Raw genomic sequence first — 17,057 nt, forward strand, 5'->3', positions numbered from 1 at the left:
GAGGATGCAGGTGGTTTAGAAGCATGTAGTGTTAAAAAAACACAAAATCGTATAATCTTAGATCAGAATCAATGGTTAAAATCCGACGAATGATGCAATGCTGACTGATAAATGGAACAATAATAATTTACGGGTCGGATCACTAACAATAACTAAAATGCCTAAGGATTTTGTCACCTCCGCCAAGGTGCTCAAGAATACAGGTGTTTGATCTCAACTTCTTAATGTTGGCATTCTCGTCACTCTAAATGGCCAATCAAATCCAATAAGGGGATTTTGAATGTGTAGTTGTGCAAACAGCACAAAAAAACGACATTTGAAAAAGCAGCAGTACCTTTAAGAAATTCTGTAATGCTTATTAAATCAAAACAAAAAAAAATATAAATAACACCTATTTTATACTATATGGTGGCTGTAGATCCAAAGCATAACTGATGATACCATGTAGCTATAATAAGGTTATCCATTTATTAGACAGGGTTGTATCTGTATATTTGGATAAAAGATGTAAGATTATAAAAAAAAAAACAAATGATTATTGAGCAACGTCTAATACCTGCTTAATATTTTTTATTTTTCAGATCCATCAACCGTGTGTCGATGCCACCCTGGTTTCTGGGTCAAATGAGAGAAGAGATGCTTGTGTGAAGAAGGACCGAGTGTCTATCATATGAAGAGATTATGGCGAGCACATCCCTGCAGATCCTTATTTGGAACAAGGAGGACTGCTGCTTGTGGATCATTTTTTCAGAATACAGGAAAACTCCGTATGTCAGGCGCAACAACTCTGAGCTGAGCTTCTGTGCTCTTCTATGTGACTCTGGTTTCACTGTGTTATCGGACCTTCTGCCGGCCCTCTGAGTGGTCCTGCATGCTGCGACACACAGGCATTGGTTGCATCACCTTTGTTCTCTGTATCTCTGTGTTCGGGGAAAACTGATGGGTTGTTAATGGCCTTCAGGCGCCCACATGCAGGTAGGTAGTTCGAAATGGTTGGACCTGCAAGCGCAGAACTCTCCTGTTGGGGGTCATCTATGTACAACTTTCATATGATTCCTCTGGTTAACAATTTCTCCCCTTTTCATTTAATTTTTAAGCAATTCAAGGACAAAAATCATCTTAGAGGGGCTCTGGGCTCAGCTTGTAGTTTTTGGGCTGTACTTGGGTACCATGGACTTCGGCCATGTTATGTGTACCTTCTTGCTTTTCTGGCCCGGAAAACTGCCCTGATAATTTTAATGGAAGCCAAATTTTCACCTTAGCATGCTGATATCTCGCGCGTCTGATTCTTTTATCCCAGCGTATGTACAGCTCTCCTGGGAAGTTTCAGCGTTTTGTGGTGTGGAGTGTTTGCTATCCTAGCCTCCAGTTTTGGGATCTGCTCTTTGGTATTGTTGTTCCAAATGTTATTTATCCTACTGAAACCTGAGAATAATACAAAAAATAATATTAAGGGGAAGGTCAGCACAAAAGTCATTCTGAACATGTAAAAGTTATTTTGTGGCTAATGCATTTTAGTTGTTACTCGTAATCATTTGGTAACCATTACAGACTTCATGTAGACAATCTATCTTCATCTTACTGAAGGCTTGCATGTTTCTAAATAATTGTTCCCACTGCATGGTCATGCATGTGTGAATGGGGAATTACTATGACAGCATTTCATATGACGGTGAAAACACCATAATATCAAACATTTAACAGTGTGTTCATATATAACAGTTATATGCACACACACATTCTTGTGGAAATTAACCCATGTGGAACGAGTATATTAAACATTAAGGTTAATCAGGGGGGTCATTTGACACAAGGAAGTGTCTTTTACAGGTTTGTGGTTTAATTTGGTATTAATTTCATGATTATCTGCTGGCCCATTTTCCTCAAAATAGTTGCCTTTTATAGGGATAATCATTTAACTTGATTAAAAAAACATAAAAGTAATAATGAATTCAAACTTACTTTGACACATGAAAGAGTACATTGATATATGTATATCAAAACTACAACAGTGAGTTTAACAATGTTTACTATTATTTGGATTGCTCAAATGTGGTCCCACATATTTCACCACCATCAGCTATTTTCGAAGCACTATAAATCAGGCAATACAAGGTCACTACATTCCTGGGACCCATTTTCAAACCTTACACCTTACTGCAGTGCTTCGTTATCACCAAGCTACCGTAAGTTTACTAGTTCTACTTGAACTTGTTCATATTGAAACTGCCATGACACAACCATAACATGTCACCACCATCTCTGTTAAAAAAAAACTTAGATTTGACATAAAATGTATATCTTTTACGAAGAGTCTGAAGTAGCTAGCAAGATGGCTAATGTGAGAAAACTTATGCATGTCATGTAAAAGAGTAGATTGTCACCACCGCAGGACGTCACACCTCATGTTGAAGTGGAAATCCTCACGGCTGTGGTTGGCCTCGTCTGCTGCACCAAACACAGCCGTCAATTACAGTACTTTACCTTGGCTGAGGACCATTTGGATGGTTTTGTCACAAACGTCAGATTGTATGTCTGAGGCTGGACAAAATACCATCTCTTCACATGAATAGCATGCTTCAGGGTTGTTATTTTTAGGATCCAATGGTTAACTAAAGTGTAAGCAATTGTGGTGTATGTACATTTTGGATTTGATGTTTATGAGGCACATCATCAGATTTATGTCACGACCGTCAGTTCAGAAGTCACCACCATCAGAGGGAGTTTATGTTTCTTTAAGTACTGTTGAGTGTATAATAATGGATCTCTTTTTAATAGAAAAATGTGTTTGTTAATAAAAAAACATTACTTTCTCTATTAGACTTAAAGTAAAATTGTATGATGGTCAGATTTTAAAGGAGTACACATGAAACAGGATGAAAACATGGATAAAAGTGAGTATTCACATTTAACAGCATATACAGTAGTGTATTACTGAAGTCAGATATTTCGATTTAACTACTCTAAATAACATATACGACCAAACAAATCAAAAATAATAAACTTTTATTTGTCTGGAAAATACAAATATGATCGGAGTTGGCAGGGTTACATTGCCTAAAAAGCCAAGACCCTGGGTCTGACCCCCGATGAATAGCTTCAATATAATAAGTTAATCAATATTTATTTAAATTAAAAACAGTTGTTAGCCAATTTCCCAATCAATGATATGTACAGTATATGATATATATATATATATAATATTATATAATATATATATATAGATATATATATATGATATACATACAGTCATGAGATGATTAATCATGGATGCTGTGTGATGTACTGCATGTACCTACATGCAAAACAACATTGACTGCTGACTACAGTTTCGTATTGTTAGATAAAATATAGACCAGAGAACATAGTACTAATGTTTATCAGTAAAATTGGGGAGAAGACAGAAGAATCAGTTACACTCTATGGCTACAGACTGTTTCCAACTTGCCAGTGTCATATGCAAAGAGGGACAAGACGTCACTTCCCGGTAATAGTAGAAGTACAAATACTTGCATTAAAAAATTACTCTGTAAAAATAGAAGTACTGACTCCAACTTATGATCAAGTAAAATAACAAGTACAGGATTGGAAATAACTTTAAAGTATAACAAGTAAAGTAGCCATGCCGAAATGACAACCATTGTTTTATTTGCAAGATACCTGGACCACCACACACATCGAGTGCACGCGGGGAACGTCACTGGACATGGAGAAAAAAAGATCTTTATATGTGCTGGCTCCATTTTAAATGGATGTCTCCAGAAGGCATAAAACATCCCGCATATGACTATTGTGACAGAGACTAGGACTCCAGATTAATAGTTCGACTGAGTAGCAAGAAAATGCAGTTGGGCTTCTGTGAGCAATTCACAGATTCTCTTTTTAATTTCCCCTTAAACATTTAAAACAAATCTACATGCACTGTGTGTTGTGTGTTCAAATCGTCTTTTGAAGAAGCAATAAAGGATTAAATATGAAATACTAAACCGCATTAATGAATAAGTTCCCGCCACATGGACGGAGTCATTTTGATGCCTACACCCAAACAGATCTATCAGATAAGGCTTTACTTTTTCATGGATTTGCTTGTATCATGCTTCTCTGAGTTTAAAACGGAAAAACAATAGGCAAGGTAATTAAAGTTAACAGCAAAATATTGGGATTCAGCAGATGACACAAAATGATCTCTTACAATAGAATGTGCTTAAAAAGGCAGATCCATCATGTCCGATAGTTCTCACCCCATGAATGCAGAATTAAGTTGCTGCCCTGCTGTTCCGCGCGTTCAACCACAGCCAAAACAGATAGATAAATTCTCTTTCGTACCTCTCGTACTATCTCGTAATTGACTCTGTAAAGAATGGGTAATGTCGGCACATAAGCATGCTTGGACTTAAACTAATGTTGCGGTATTATTTCCACAATTGGTCTGATCTGTATTTTAATAGATGTTGTTGTCTTTGTTGTCCATGGACTGTATGTCAACTTCTTGCTAGTGCAGCAAAATGAATTACCCCCGGGGCAACACAAAGGTCTGAACCAAACTTGAAACTTTCTTTTCTCTTCTTCAAGTCTGGGCAATGTGAGGCGCGTGGCTCCGGCACACGACTCCACTTGTACAAAACTAAAGTAACGCGCCAAATTTTTAAAATTGTAAGGAGTAGAAAGTCCCAATATTGGTGTTTAAAATTTAGGAGTAAATTTAAAATACTCGGCACAAAAAAATAGTAAAGTAAAATTAAGAAAACTCTACTTAGAACAGTACAAAGTATGGTACTTCGTTACTTCCATCTCTGGCCACATTCAACTAAGGTCAGCATGGCTGACTTGTGCTTTTGCTGTGCCAACATTGATTCAAGTAGATTTTGTTGGTTACAATCCCGATACATTTTAAGAGTTGAATCTAGGCGTGGTAATCCTGGATGAAGGACTCCTTTATTAGTCTATGAGAGGCGCTGAGCTTTTAGATTTGCTGTGTGTTTTCAGGACTGGGTCAAAGGTCCAACTATTCAGACCTGGGATCTACAGGCACGGGCCAAATCCGCCCTTTGTGTGTCCTTGTCGGCCCGAGCCCTGAGGCCAATCATAAATTACAAATAAATTCAAAAATCATCTATGTCGGATGTGTGCAATACAACAGTGCTGCTTTGTTTGTATTACTACACGTGTGGAGTATGCACATTCGTGATTGTGAGTGAAGGTGACAGCGCTATCACACAATTACAAAATAATTTAAAAAAATCTATGTCGTGCGTGAATACAACTGTGGCTTTTTATTTGAAAAGTGTTGTTTATGGACGTATGTCGAGCGTAACCTGTGAGTGGAGTGACAGCAACAAGTGATGCCCGGTTACCCCCGAGATGTGCGCTCACGCTAAAAAAAGAAAGTTTAGACGAATGCGTGTTTTCAACAAGACATGGATGCCAAGATTACTTTACAGAAATTAAAGGTAAGCCGTGTGCTAATTTGTGGTACACAGGTTGCTGTGTTTAAAGATTTAAATTTGAATGCCACTACACGCGAAGCACAAGAATAAATACCGGAATCTATCTGATGAAGAGCACGCAAGGGAGGAGTGTGAACAAGTTAAAAACAAATGCTGTGATTCAATGATTGTTTTTGTTTTCTTATTTAATTTCACTTTTTTGTCGACCTTGCTAAAACACTGTCGAATCTGTTGTTCGTAGGGCAACGGTGGTCTCTTTTGAATCATGTGCGCCACACACGGCATGCTCAAATAGTGGACTCCTTGCGCTGGCAATCATATTACAAAATAATAATAGCTATTTCGATATTGAGTGTGATTGAATGCCTAAACATTCTTCAATAAACATTACATGCCTAAAATAGAAGTATCTACGGCCTTTCAGGGGCTGTAGTAGTTGAGTTTAGCAGAAAAATGCGTCGATGACAGTTAAGTTTAGGCACTAAAACAAGGAAAAGTATGTGTGTTAGGGTAAGTATTTTTGTTTTCGCACTGTGCTTTGTGTGTGACACCACGTTGTGCTACTTATTTGAGATATTTTCCATTGAATACAGAAGTTTAAATGTTTTGGTGAGTGAATTTTGGGCTACTTCATCAGGTGTTAACACATCCTTACAGATTGGAAAGCCCCCTGAGCGCAAATTTGTGATTTAGGACTGACTTGACTGAAAATGGTTCCAAAGATTCCGTGTTTGTTGATGTGTAAATAAGGTAATACATCTACTGGTTACTAAATAGACATGTCAACTTTTAGGTGATAATGTGTTGAAAGCTTGTTCACCGTACCAAAGACCTGAAACCAGAAAAAAATAAAGTAGTAAATAGTTAATACATTTAATGTCTCGCTTTGCAAGACTTTCCCACCAGCACACACGCAAGGGAGGTCTGGGAGTCAACACAGAATTCCGGGGAGGAGAAAAATGTGCTGTGGTTTATAGGCATAGTCTTTAAACCAACACAATCTCTTTGGCGGCATTAAGCACCATACGAAGAAACAAGCCTCTGCGAAATAACCTTGGGAAGGAACTGTTTTGTGGAACATGTTTACATTAAAAAGTTGTTTATAAGTGCGAGAGAAAAACTCGATTGATTGGACAGATTGTCTAGCTAACGTCTGGATTACCCTGCAGAAATCTAAGAAAAGGTTTACCAGTCATCATAAATAAACGGTGATTGGAAGCATTCTGAAATGCCAACACAAGGAAGCATAAGGCAACGATATCAAGCCTGAATGAGTGAAATCCCTGCGGATTTCCATTGTCAATGGGTAATCCGGAAGCGGAACGTTGAGAATATAGACTGATACATTTAAGACTGTATTGTTATGAGCCTATTGTGTCAAATGTTCTGTGGAAGTTTTTATTGCGTTTGATAGCAATTTATATTTTGAGGAGAATTGTGCCTCTCAGGATATGAATATGACGTAAAAAATATGTGTACCGCAAAACATGAAAGTGTTACTTTTGGGCACCTCTTCCTCTCGCCAATCTTGTATGCCCCAGAGATAAAACATCATGTTCTATTGTTAGTTTTTGTGCTTTGCTAAAATGTATAAAAGCAGTGCAAGCTTGATTACATTGCGTATGTGTGATGCCACCGGTGTTTATTTCTTGTAAAGTATGACGTCCACAGACGGGGGCCAGAAAGGGTTGTCTAGTTTACAGCGTTGCTGGTGGCATTCTTCTCTCAGGCTGAGGGAAGGGGTGCAGGCAGAGAGGGGATCCTGAGAAACCCAGCTATAAGAATGGGGACATTATGTTGGGGAATCTTCTCGTTCCCACAGCAGCTGGATGAACAGACAAAACTCCTACAAGCAAAACCACTGCCATGAATGACACCAGGTACATTATTATTGAGATCATCTTTTAGATTTGAAATATGTAGAAGAAAGTGGGAACAGATACAAAACAGGAACAAACAGTTTGTTTATTTAAACTGGGTATTACAATAAGAATAGTATTTGTGTGGTGCATATAACTATGTGATGATTTTTTTTTTTATATGCTATTGTTTTTTTCAAGGGATACAATAGTTTGCAGTTCCAATCATTTATAACTATCTGCATCAGTTTGAATTTCAGAGGTTTCCAGTATTCCCAGGCTATGCTCTTTGCCCTAGAGGAGATTATACAGCACAAACTATGCCGGGTATCTCTTGGGCTATAAGATCATGATGTATGTGGCTCATTGCCAGAGGGTTGGTGGGGGTTGCATGGCCTTGGCTAATGGTAATGAGATATTACTGCACCCACCGAGGGCAACCATGTACAGACCTGCACAAGTGCAGGCCATTATGGGGGAAACCTCTTCTCTCCTTGCATGGCTATAGCTACGGTTATTGGACCCTTTCATATCCCAATGGTGGGTAAGAATGGCAAAAAGTAAATTAATCTGTGAAAATGAATTCTTATCTGTATTCTCCAAGCTTGCCATCATAATTTTTTTTCAAAAACAATTATAGTGTGCTGTGTAGGTGCTTTATATTTAACATTTTTTAATTGACAATGTTTTTTCTGCTTTTAGACAGCCACTTGCTAATTGTGCTTGTCTGAGTGATAAAACTAAGTAACCCATCCTTCCTCAGGCAATCCCAGTGACCTATTACCAGAGCGAGCCCTGGCCCAGTTGGTCAAGCACTTGGTTGGACGTGGGTTGGAGCTATTAGAACAATGATGATTATGGCAACAACGGGCATGGCTACTTTCACACAACCGCCCAGATCTGGGCATCGTTCTAGAGTACTCTTAGCTTTCTTTAGAACAGATACACCAGACAAATAAAAAGATAATTGAAATTATCAAGGCGTCCACTTCCAAGTTATTGTTCTTCTCCTCCCACATGGATTGGATGTACTAATTCATGAGTTGTCCAACAACACAACCTGACTGGTTATCAGTGGGTAGCAGTGAGAGCTGGATCTTTGATTCTCAAATTGCAGCCATGGACATTAATCACATTTCGGATGGTGCCATAGCCTGTCCATCCCCAAGCCCATGTCAGGAGGAATGAGAGAGTTCAGTTGGATGTGAAGCCACTCAATCACTGTATGAAATGTTTCCAGAGTTTTGGGAGACATATTAACTGTAAGTTCAAACAGTCCAAATCTCAGCAGGATCAGAGAGAATGTACGGCCATGACAGATCTGACTGGGAGTACAAACACAGCTTATGATATGTCGTCATGCCTATCTTTAACAATGTCTATAAAGGAGTGTATGCTGTGGCCCATGCACTTCATAATATTCTCAGCTGTAACAAAAAACCTTTACAAACAAGGTGCAGCTAGAGCCATTAAAGGTGATGTTAACAACCAACATATTATATATTTTTTAAAGGATCACATTAACAATGAACATTCGTTGAACTTATGAAAATAGCAATCAGTCTATCATGCTGTTGAGCCAAATAGGCCTACATCTTTGTCAGATAATGACATATATGATTCCGTATCTTCTTAGATTTTTACAGCACATAAAAAAGATTAAGTTCAAACAAAGGCAAGGAGATGAGTTCACTTTAATGAGAATGGAGACCAGCCAGCAAAGTATGAAATTATAAACTGGCAGCCACAGAACAGGCATTGTGGACTTTGTCACAGTTGGTCTTATGATGCATCTCTACTGACAGATAAACAGCTGAATCTGCTGAATAAGTCTTTAATTTGGGCAAAGAACTTACAACAGGTAAGCCATAATGGTATCACTTTAGGTGATTACAGGCATTATTTGCATGATAGGGAAGTGTTACAATTGTTTCGGAATTACGACAGGTTGGCAAAGCCAACACCTGGTGAAAGTGAATGGTTTACATTTGTTTTTTTTTCTGCAGGTGCCTTGGTCAGTTGAGCAGTGAGAAATGTCCTCCAGGAACTCGCAAGGTTCTCCAGAAAGGAAGCCTGTTTGCTGCTTGACTGTTCAAGATGGGCAGAGGGCGAAATAAGCAACGTTACAGGTGTAGTAATGTTGATAAAATGTCACAAATGGCGTTAAGGGTCACTCTGACTTAAATTAAAAAGAAAATGCCTAGTATTTTCAGTGGTATGTGAGCATGTGTAGATTTGGATTATTTTAGAGGATGGGCCTCCTCTCTCTCTCTCTGAAACTGTAAAATGCAGTGAGATGGCATGACATATTGTGTTATGCACAGCAGCCCTTAAATGTGACATTTGAAAAATATTATGAGTGCCAGTTATTAAGAAATAAAAGAAAAGAAACATTAATTTGATAAAGAGTATTCCTGTGTGTTCTGTATCTTGTAAAACCAATTTTATTATGGAAACCATGCTGAACAACCTGAGATTTGTCTTAAGGCTTTCAATTATTTGAGAAAGATCTTGGACGTGTCGTGTTTGTATGCATCACAAATAACAAACATAAGACAAACCCAAAATCCTAAGTTTTCCTCGCCACTGTCGCACTGTTGCTTGCTCTGGAGGAAACTAATAGAATGTTGGTCCTTGTGGATTCTGGAGTTGTCAGACACTGCCTATCTGTAACGTGTCTGAGAGAAACTCTTGTTGTGATTTGATACTGTAAATAAAATTGATTGAATTGAACTAAATGTATAGAGGTCTAAAAACTGCTTTCTTTATATATATTATTCAGATTCCATCAACTCGTGTTGCAATGCACCCTGAGTTTGGCCAAATGGAGAGAAGAGATGCTTGTGTGCAGAGGAGGCAGGTTCTATCATTATGGAAGAGATTAGGGAGCGCCTTGCTAACTGCAGCATCCTTATTTGGAACATGCTTCATGCTGTAGTGGCATTCATTTCTGCAGATAACAGGAAAACTCTATTGTCGGCCAACCAACTCATGAGCTGAGCTTCCTCTGTCTTCTCTTGACTCTGTGTTTCCTGGTTCTCTGACCTTCCTAGGCGCTCCCTCTGAGAGGCCTGCATGCTGAGACACACAGGCCTTTGCTATCACCTTTGTTCTCTGTATTCTTGGTTCTGGGGAAAAACTATATGGTTTAGATGGCCTCAGGGCCACCTTCCCAGGTAGAATGTTATGAAAGGTTTGGGCTCCGCCAGCAGAGAAACTCACTGTTTGTGGGTTTCCTCTCATACACGTTTCATATGTAATCCTCTGGTTAACGGTTTATCTCCTTTTCCATTGTAAGAATATTTGACTGAATTTAAGCACAGAAATCATTCTGAGAGTGTGCTCTGGGCTCAGCTGTAGGCTTTTTGGGAGTACTTGGGGTACATAGGACTTCTGGCCCTGTATGTTTCATTCTTGCTTTTCTGGCCGCGTAAACTGCCTGATAACTTCATGAAGGACAAATTTATCACCTTCAGCATGCTGATCTTCGCGTGTCCTGGATACTTTATCCACCACGATATGTAAGCTCCTGGGAAGTTCACGTTGTCTGGGACGATATCTATTCTGGCCTCAGTTGTGGAGCGCTCTTTGTATTTTTACATTCCGAAACGTTATTTTGATACTTTACTGAAACCAGAGAAAATACCAAAGGAATATGATGGGTGAAGGAGGCCTAAAGTCTTTTAAAAACTGAATCAATAATACAGCAGATTCATCTATGTTCATTACCTGTGTGTAAGTACGCACCTTCATGTAGAACTCTACCTTATTTTCTTTAATTGTATTGCTGTAATATTTCTCCACTGATAATTTGTGAATTTCATAGTAATGTGGCAGCCTTATTTAGTTACAACATATATAATTGATCATAAATACTGTCTTGTCACTGTGGTGTATCAGAACTAACACAGCTTTTTACATCCATGTACTGAGTGTCTCATCTTTATTATCTTACAAAACCAAAAAAATGATGTTATTACTGCATTGTAGTCTCACATGTAGATAATCAAAAAACATCTATAACTGCAACCAACAATTGTTGATGGTTTTTAGTCTTTTTTTTTACCTGATACCGTATATATTTTCTTGCTGATTACTGCATGTTGTAAATAGAATGCTGTATGTGGTCATCTTTCAAAATGCAGGATAGGATACAGGAAACAAGATACTGTGTGGATTAGAAACTGATGAAATAACAACCGGTATGAACCCATGAAGATGTCCCACTTATCATGTCCCTATAGGCAAAAATCGGTCCTCGTAGGGCATGTCACAAACAATGGATGCCAAGCTCATGCTTTTGCTATCAAAGGCTGCTATAAGTGACTTTGGCAGCTCCTAAACCTGGGTTGTGAGCATGTCCTTGACAGATGCATTTTAATCCCTGCTAAGGGTCTACCGGCAGGGTCTCTGCTAGTTGGTATCCTGCGAATGCCAGAGGTACACTAATCAGATGTCCTGTACCATGGCTGCTTTCTACGCAAGCAGCATTGCCTACTCTGAGATCATGTACAATGCTGAGCTCTTTAACCCTAGTCCACGGTGTACCCTATAGTGGGGAACTCTTTTGGCCGCATTTTTGTATTCCGGTTAAGTGACCATTGGTGAGATTGTGCCTACATTTGACCACTTTAAAAGCTTTGTCCTCTTGGATATTAGACAAAATACGAAACTACAGTTTTTATATGCTTTTTATTTTGAAATTGTGGGGTTCTTCTTTGCGAATACATGGAGTGTGCTGTCTACATTGTCACCAAGTACGAGAATGCAATTTGGAGGTCCGGTCCCACATATCAGGACAATCTCCGTCCCTTGCAGAGCCGCAGAAGAGCTAAAACTGCACTGGCCTAAAAACTTAGTTAAGGCCTTTCTAACCTGACTGTTCGGCTTCAGGGCATTCAGTGAGCCTAAGATGGAATCCTCTAAATTTACATAAGACTTTCACCCTGAATTATTTTTCATTACAATTAGAACGTTAAATATAAATTTTGACCTCCATAGCAACGAGAATAATATTATACAAGGAGAAATACCTGTTTTCCAACCACAATATTCTATAATGTACGAGAATAATCCAGATGGCTAATGCAAAGACTGTGTTCATGTTTGGTAAACTCCTTCCTCTCAACCCCGCCTTGTGAGTCCCCGACTATAAATCACTGTTCTATTGGTTATGCTAATACCAAAATGCATAAAGAGCGGTGATGCTTTTGATCTTACATTATTGTATGGGATGCAAACCTAGTGGTTAGGCTCTCGTCAGACAGTTATGTGTCTGGACACGAGTGGCCGCAGAGCAGGGTTGGCACTCTTACAACTGTGTATCTTATGTGGTGTTGGTCTCTCAGGCTGAGGAGCTGGTGTGCAGAAGGAGATGGGTTCCTGAGACACCCCCAGTATCTATGATGGGGACATTATGTTGGGGGAACTGTCTCTTTCCACAGCCGCTGGATAAACAGCAAGATCCTACAGGCACAACCCACTGCCAATCGGAATGCACAGGTAAAGTTATTTATTTAGTAATGTATTTAGATTTAAAATATCAGAAGACTGAAGTTGGTAGCTGATACAAAAAAAGTTATCAAATTGAGTCCTTAAAAAACACATATATATATTATATATATTAATAATATGTATACAATTATGTTGTGTCTCATATAATAATGTTTTAATTTACTGAATGACAGGCTGTGTTTATTGCTTCCAAACTGTTGGTAAATCTAACACTATTTGGACTGTCTCCTTAAGTTTAAATGTCAGAGTTCCAAGTATGCCCAGGCTTTGCCTCTTTGCCATCAGAGTAGACTTAATAACAGCAACAACCTAACTGCTGGTATCTTGCTCCTGGGCTATAAGACTACGATGTCCTGTGGCTCTCATTACCAGAAGTGTTAGTGTTTCACGGCCTTGGCTTAATCGAAATGAGATATTACTCTGCACCCACCGAGGCACAATGTTACCCACCTCACAGGGCAGGCTTATTAGGGAGAAACGCTCTTCCTATCAACTTACATGGATGTAGACTGTATCGGACCTTTTCAGATCCCAATGGGGATAAGAAAGGAATTGTAATCAATTGTTTCAGCTGATGTATAGCTTAATAAGGTTTTACATCATTCATATGTTATGGCATTGCTTTATCTTAATGGTCTTTTTTTTCCTTTAGATAGCCACTTTGATACTTTTGCTTCAGGATAAAACTAGGACCCTCCTTCCTCAGCGACAATAACCCTAGTGCTATTACCAGAGCAGCGCCTGGTCCCAGTTGGTCAGAGTACTTTGGTGTGGACTGGGTAGGAGCTATTAGAACAAATGATGTATTATGGGCAACATGGCATGGCCACTTTCCCATAAACCGTCCAGCATCTGCTGGGCTGTCTGGAGTACCTGTAGCTTTCTTTAGAACAGATCCACCAGAAGAAAATACAAAAGAATAATTGAAATTATCAAGCTTCTAAATGTCATTGTCACTTTCCTCCCATCATGGATATTGATCTGGCTAATCAAAAGTTGTTTACCCAACCGTGACTTGTTTCAGTGGGAGTGAATGGAGGTGGATATTGGTCTCCCAAACTTGCAGCCATGGATAGGCATCACATTCTGATGGTGTCCATAGGCCTGTCCATCCCAAAGTCCCATGTCCGTGGAATGGAGAGTTCATGAGAACGTGCGTTGCTTACTTTATCTAAATGAATTGTTTGCCAGAATTTTGGGAGACATATATTAGTAACTGAAGTTGAAAAACTCAAACTCCTCAGTCAGGGAATCAGAGAGAAGTGTACTGGCCATGAAGCAGATCGAATGGAGTACAAAACAGCTTGACTGATATGTCGCTCATGCCTATCTTTTACAATGTCTATAAGGATGTAGACTGTGGCCCATGCACGTCATATATTTCAGAGCTGTAAAAAACCTGTAACAACAATGTGCAGCTGTCCATTGAAGGGTGAGTTGACAAAAACAACCTTATATAATTATTTTTAAGTCAGGACATTAACAAGGGAACCTTGGTTTAAACCTAAAAAAAAAGGACAGTCGGTCTATCATGCTGTGAGCCAATAGGCTACAACTTTGTCTAGATAATGACATATATTGAACCGATATCTACGTAGATTACAGAACTAAAAAAGATTAAGTTCAAACCAAAGGAAGGGATGATGTTTCTTTAAGAGAATGGAGACCAGCAGCAAAGGAGTGAACTTATAAACTTGGCAGCCAACAGAACAGGCACGTGGAAACTTGTCACAGGGTCTTTACGATGCCATCTTACTGCAGATAAACAGCTGAATATGCTGAATACGTCTGTAATTTGGCAAAGAACTCACAAAAGGTAAGACACAATGGTATAACTAGTTAATGGTGATTACAGTGCAATTTATTTGCTATGGTAGGTAAGTTGTTTACAATGTTTCGATTTACTACAGTTTTGGCAAAGCAAACAACTGGTGGTGAGTGAATGGTCATACATTTTTTTTTTTTTCATGAAGGCGTTGTAAGTTTGCAGTGAGAATGTCCTCCAGGAAACTCGCCAGGTTCTCCGAAAGGAAAGCCTGTTTGCTGTTTGACTGTTGAAGATGGCAGAGGGAGAAATAAAGCACACATGACAGGTGTAGTAATGTTGGTAAAAGTCATAAAAAAGGGTTCAGCTGACTTAATTTAAAAAAATGCCTAGTATTTACTCAGTGGTATGTGAGCATGCACATTTTGGATTCAGTCGAGGTAATTGATATACTCTCTATCTGAAAATACAATAATGCCAGTGAGACGTTTGATGAAAATTGTGTGGTACAGCAGCTCTTAAAATAAAATCTTTATCCTCCCTTCTAATATAATATATATAGATCTATAGGATATATATATATATAGATATATATATATATTATATATATATATAAAGGGCATAGTTATTAATGAACTAAAAGAAAAAAAATATTACTTTTATAAGAGTAATTCCTGTTTGGCGTATCTTTTAAACCAAATTTTATTCATGATTGAAACCATGTGAACATTAGATGGTGTTCTTAAGGCTTTCAATTATTTGAGAAGACGGTGTCGGTTTTGTGGCATCACAAATAACCAACATAGAGACAAAAACAAACTAATAAATGGATTAAGTCTCCTACGGACGTTAGATTTTTTTTTTCAAGATTCCATCACCTGTGTGCGATTGCCACCCTGAGTTTGGTCAAATGAGAGAAGAGTGCAGTGTGAAGAAGGAGGCAGAGTTTTATCATATGAAGAGACTTAGGAGCACTGCTCACTGCAGCATCCTTATTTGGAACATGCATCACTGTGTTGTGGCATTCTTTCTTCAGAAACAGGGAAAACTCCATTGTCAGGGTCAAAAAAAACAACTCCTGAGTGAGCTTCCTGCTGATCTCTCTTGACCTCTGTGTTCCTGTGTTCTCTGACATCCGTAGGCGGCCCTCTGAGTGGTCCGCAGCTGGAACAAACAGCTTTGGATCACCTTTGTTCTCTGTATCTCTTGTGTTCTGGGGAAAACATAGGGTGGTAATGGCCTTCAGGGCCACACTTCCAGGTAGTAATGTTATGAAATGGTTTGGGCCTGCCCAGCAGAAACTCACTGTTGTGGGTTTCACTCTCATACAAGTTATCATATGTATCCTCTGGTTAACAATTTCTCCTCCTTTTCCATTTAAGAATTTTGATGAATTTAAGCACAAAATCATCTTAGAGTGTGCTCTGGGCTCAGCTGTAGGTTTTTGGGCTGTACTTGGGTACATAGGACTTCTGGCCATGTTATGTTTCATTCTTGCTTTTCTGGCCCGGAAACTGCCTGATAACTTCAATGAAGCCAAATTTATCACCTTCAGCATGCTGATATTCTGCGCTGTCTGGATTACTTTTATCCCAGCGTATGTAAGCTCTCCTGGGAAGTTCAGCGTTGCTGTGGAGATATTTGCTATTCTGGCCTCCAGTTTTGGACTGCTCTTTTGTATTTTTATTCCGAAATGTTATATTATCTTACTGAAACCAGAGAAAAATACCAAAAAGAATATGATGGGGAAGGAGGCACTAAAGTCATTTTAAAAACTTAAAATAATAGAACAGCAGATATCATCATAATGTTCAATTACATTGTGTCAAGTAGACCTTCATGTAGACATCTAACCTTATTTTACTTTAATTGTACTTCTGTAATATTTCTCCACTGTATAATTTGTGAAATTTCATATTAATGTGGCAGCCTTTATTTAGTACAACATAATATATAATTGTATCAATAAATACATGATCTTTGTCACTGTGGTGTATCAGAACTAACACAGCTTTTTACCATCCAATGTAACTGAGTGTCCTCATCTTTATTATCTTACAAAACCAAAAAAATGATGTTATTACTGCATTGTAGTCTCACATGTAATATATCAAAAAAACATCTATAACTGCCAACATTAAATATGTTGATGGTTTTAGTCTTTTTCTTTACCCTGAATACCAGATATATATTTTTTCTTGATTACTAGCATGTTGTAAATAGAACTGCTGTATTGGTCATCTTTCAAAATGCAGGATAGGATACAGGAAACAAGATATTGTGTGGTCTAGAAACTGATGAAATAACAACCGGTAATGAACACATTGGAAGATGTCCACTTATGCAATGGCCCTATAGGCAAAAATCGTCCTTAGGGCATGCACTAACAATGTGCCAAAGCTCATGCTTTTGCTATCAAAGGCTGCTATAAGTGCTTTGCAGCTCCTAAAATTGGGTTGTGAGGCATTCCTT

At 38.6% G+C, this 17,057-nt stretch overlaps 1 pseudogene; it reads left to right on the top strand.

Annotated features, from left to right (window-relative positions):
- The window catches only part of LOC116687030 (extracellular calcium-sensing receptor-like), a 24,992-nt pseudogene extending 8,313 nt beyond the window's left edge, over positions 1–16,679 (top strand).
- The last annotated feature ends 378 nt before the right edge of the window (positions 16,680–17,057 follow it).

Source organism: Etheostoma spectabile, chromosome 3, assembly GCF_008692095.1.
Source record: "Etheostoma spectabile isolate EspeVRDwgs_2016 chromosome 3, UIUC_Espe_1.0, whole genome shotgun sequence".
NCBI classification, from domain to species: Eukaryota; Metazoa; Chordata; class Actinopteri; order Perciformes; family Percidae; genus Etheostoma; species Etheostoma spectabile.